The sequence below is a fragment of the Tachypleus tridentatus genome, chromosome 1 (genome assembly GCF_004210375.1).
Source record: "Tachypleus tridentatus isolate NWPU-2018 chromosome 1, ASM421037v1, whole genome shotgun sequence".
NCBI lineage: Eukaryota > Metazoa > Arthropoda > Merostomata > Xiphosura > Limulidae > Tachypleus > Tachypleus tridentatus.
The window spans coordinates 48820729-48825545 of record NC_134825.1 but is presented as its reverse complement, the minus strand read 5'-3'; the positions used below and the strand labels follow the sequence as shown (position 1 = coordinate 48825545).

Sequence of the window (4817 nt, the reverse complement as noted above, 5' to 3'; positions counted from 1 at the left end):
TTCTTGTAGTGGGCGGTGATGACTAGCTGCCTTCCCTATAGTGTTACACTACTAAATTAGGGGATGCCAACGCAGATAGTCCTCGTATAGCTTTGCACGAAATTCAAAAAAATAAAAACAACCTGTCTAGTTCGTATACTAGTTCATTTTTCTTCAGTTTTTGTCAAAATAATTTATTGTACCATGTAGGAGCCTCTCTGCTATTGTTTCTATGTGTGCGTATTTATACACGAATGCTGATGGTGTAGTTCAGGGTAGTTTATAAGCTTCTGTAAATAGTGTATTTCGTATTGTTTGTAGTTTTGCTTGCAATAGTTTTTTGCTTACATTTATCCATGCAGGGGCTGCATAGTCAGTGACGGGTCTAATGTATGGTTTATATATTGTTATGATGTTATCTGCCGTTGCTCCACTATTTTTATCAGTTAGACTCCTAACATAGTTTGTTCTTCGTCAAATTTTTGTTTTAATATTATTTGTGTGGTTTACCCGTGTTAGTCAAATGTTAGTTGCATATGTAGCAGTCTAAAGAAGTGTTACATTCAAATAGATCAGCTGTTGTGCTTTTTTTTGTGTTTAGTTAGCTTTGTAAATACCACTTGTTCTATTTATTCTGATTCTATAATTTTGACAGTATTCACTTGTTGTATGTTTGTGGCTGATATTGCTGGTGTTGGTGCACTTTTCCAGACTACCACATCGTCAGCGAACTGTGAGGAGTATCCATTATTTGGATCTTTTAGAGGAATATTTATTATTCACGTACATAATAAATAGGGTAGGGCTAACCACCCCTCCTTGAGAGACACCAGCTTCTGGAGTAAAACACTCTGAGAAGGTCCCTTCAACATTGACTCTACGTTTTGTATTTTCCAGAAAGTTTTATAGCCAGCGAATAATTCCCCGCGGTAGTCCCATTTCTTTGAGTGATCCCCAAATCGCGGCTAGTAAAGTTCAAACTTCGCTGTCTACATAATAACATGGTACAATAGGTGGCGTGTAGCCCTTAACTCTAACAAAACAAAGCAAGTATATTTCACAGAGGCTTTAAAAGGGAAAAAAAGATTACACAGATCAAACTTAATCTATTAGGCACTAATAAATTTACTTAATCGACTAAATTCCTCGGAGTCACTTTCAAAAGACACTAAACTGGACAAACCACTTCAACTTAATTTCTAAATCAGCGAAACAACGCGTAACCTTCCTCTGACGGATCGGCGGCACCTATAAAGGATGCTCCCCAGACACCATCATAACCATTTATGAAGCGTTTATCAGACCACTCATGGAATATGGATGCATGGTCACTTGCACCATGTCCAGTCACCTCAGGAAACAGTTGGAGAATATACAATACCAGGCAGTTTGCATAACATACCGGTTACCAAGGTATACCTCATCATGCTACTTAAGAGTCCCTCAATATAATACCTAAAGTTAGTGAGAGAATGTGAAAGTTAGCTGAAAAATACTACCATAATGCTAAAACACGAAACACAATAACTTTACAATTCCCAACAATGGCTGAAACATCACACAAATGGCGTACCCACCAGTCTCCTTATTACTTATGTAATATTTAAAGCTGTAATCATATATGTTGGTTTTTGGTTTTACATCTTTTACACAGGAAGGAACCCTATCCAACACCTCACTTCATCGTACAGCTCAGGCACTCCAGGGATTTGCTTTTTGTTTGTTTGTTTTTTTAATTTCGCGCAAAGCTATACGAGGGCTATCTGCACTAGCCGTCCTTAATTTAGCAGTGTAAGTCTAGACGGAAGGCAGCTAGTCATCACCACCCACCGCCAACGTTTGGGCTACTCTTTTACCAACGAATGATGGGATTGACCGTAACCTTATAACACCTCTACGGCTGAAAAGGCGAGCATGTTTGGTGCGACGGAGATTCGAACCCGCGATCCTCAGATTACGAGTCGAACGCCTAAACCCACCTGGCCATGCTAGGCTAAACTAGACAGGTACTTCATACCTGATGAAGATAGTCCTAAACACCTTTCCCCAGTAAATATATATTTTCAAAATAAAAGAAAAAGGCCGCCTATAAACTAGACTCCATATTAGTTTATAGGTTAATTGATATACATTGAAAAGGATTTATGTAAATATTTTATAGTTAATACATATCTAGTGAAAGTGCAAATAATTATGGAACTATAAAGAGAAAGATCGTGCATGGACATTGTTCTGTTAGGGCCTGAGTTAGTGCGGGTTACTCTCGCCCTCGTGTACAATGTATAAATGCAGATGCTGAAACAAATATGAAGGAAGGTTGTTTGTTGTCGTTTTTGGAATTTCGCACAAAGCTACTCGAGGGCTATCTGTGCTAGCCGTCCCTAATTTAGATGTGTAAGACTAGAGGGAAGGCAGATAGTCATCACCACCCACCGCCAACTCTTGAGCTACTCTTTTACCAACGAATAGTGGGATTGACCGCACATTATAACGCCCCCACGGCTGGGAGGGCGAGCATGTTTGGCGCAACTCGGGCGCGAACCCGCGACCCTCAGATTACGAAGCGCACGCCTTAACGCGCAAGGCCATGCCAGGCCCAAAAGAAGATTATATTGCGACGGCCGGGAATCGAACCCGGGTCAACTGCTTGGAAGGCAGCTATGCTAACCACTATACCACCGTCGCTTACGAAGGAAGGAGGAAGAAGTCAATGAAACCTGTTCTTCCTTACCCAAATAAATATGAGAGAGCGAAGGAAAGATGGGGTCACTCGATGTACTCCAAACTGCTACATCGCCTGCATATTGTGACGCTTGAGTACATGAGAGTTTTGTGAACGGGATATCATTGACGTAGATAATATATAACAGCGGGCTTAGGGAGGACCCCTGTAGCACACCAGACTTAAGCGTGAATGGACGTGAAAGCGTTTGGTGTATGTGAACTCTGACTTGTTTATAGTCTAGCTGCTTTGTGCCATAAAACACCAAATCAAGTTATTTATTTGAGAGAAAGCTCGAGATCCATCATATTATTGTGTCAGGTATCAAGCCAGTCAGATTACCCAAGTCTGTGCCAGTTCTGAGCCTGCTGTTAGTTGCTGGCCGAAACGGTCGTGCTAGGTGGGATCCTGGCACGCCGCGTAGCTGAGGCCTTTACGGAAGGTCAATACGCTGGTACGGGCTTGATCGAGCCGTCGAAGGCTAGCCTCGCTTAGTCCCAGTGCAGTACCACACCCGCGTCGGTCTTCAGCCCGACCAGATCAAATCCAATTTGTGTAATTTATAATCAACTTGCAAAAAAAAAAACAAACTTCTAAGATATTCAGTAAAACCACCCATACACCTAATATTTAAATTTTAAAATATTACAATAAAAAACAATTAAATATTTGAATATGCCATATTTTCCTTCCAATGTTCATAACGTATTATCAGCTGTTTTTCATCCGTGTAGTTTCACTTGCTTTTGAATATCTCGATTCTTCTAAATTGAACATATTCTTCACTGGTATTAATGAAAATGTTAAATAACATCATGTTTCTTTTTAATGTAGAATAAGATAACCCGAAGTGTTTATCTTATCAGTGAAACTGCAAGATCTAAATATTTAAGTTTGAGAAATTCAAAATAGCCTCTCAGTTATGAAAGTGTAGCTCTTAGATACATTATATATTTCGGTGTTTTACACATTAGTAATTTCAGTTCTACTTCGTATCTTGACATTCTCATAAAATTCATCCTTTATTGCTTGACGACTGTGCTCTGTACTTTTTGTTAATGTGAGTAATATAAAATAAATGACAACGTTCACAGATATTATAAAATTACATATTTCCTCCCTGAAAAACAAAATCGAACTTTTAGATGTTATTTATACATTTATATGAGTTTTAGCTAAAATATAGGCATAATTCCCAGTTATCCATAAATACTACAAAAATAACAAAATTACATGTATGGACATCAATTTTCTTTCCTCACTTTTTTTTCAGTTCATTTGCTGAAGCGAAGTGCAGGAAGTAATTTCACTGAACGGTCCACACACATAAACAGGTCATACTTCCGACAATAACAAGTAATAAAATATATTTTAACATACACACACACGTCTATTAAAACATAATTCAGATATGTAATTCGTGTATGTTAATTCTTTTGTTAGATGGTCATTTTCTCATCCAAGTGTCCAAGTTAAAAATATGTTGTTTTATTTGGCTTTACACATTTTCTCTCTTAACACAAATTACATTGACTGTTTTGAAAGTCTCATTGCCGCTATGACTTGTGCCTTTTGTTCTACTTGTGAAAGTCTAAGTTGTTTTTTGTCTTGCGAATATTTTCTGTTGCATTATTTCATGTGCTTCAGGTTGGAAACAGTCTATAGCTATTACATTTTCACTTATTTCAATCTCTATCATTACTGATTTCAACACAATTTTTCCTCACTTTTTCACTTCATTCGGTGAAGCGAATAAAAGGAACTAATTTCACTGAACGGTCCAGACACATATAATGGTACATTTTTTTTTATATTCACATATATTGTGGTTGTAATTTTCGCATTTTTAGCTAAGAATTTTCAGAACAAAGTTATGTTTAAAATTAATAAGAGTATAGAATTCTTTCTATATGTGATATTAGTATATGTGTCTGTAACACTATATATATATATATACATATAACCATGCATGCATAATATCATATATAAATTGCATATCATTGTATATACTTATATAAATATTAAATGCGTTATTTTAAAATGAATTTGATGTCTTACCACGTCGTTATGGTCTATGTATTCATATTTAGTCATGTTTTATCTACTGGCTATGCAT

At 37.2% G+C, this 4817-nt stretch overlaps 1 non-coding gene across 1 annotated transcript; it reads right to left on the bottom strand.

The window, feature by feature from the left end:
- Positions 1-2592: 2592 nt before the first annotated feature.
- Positions 2593-2664, bottom strand: TRNAG-UCC (transfer RNA glycine (anticodon UCC)). Its single transcript has one exon. It is a non-coding gene; the product is annotated as a tRNA-Gly (tRNA).
- Positions 2665-4817: the final 2153 nt, after the last annotated feature.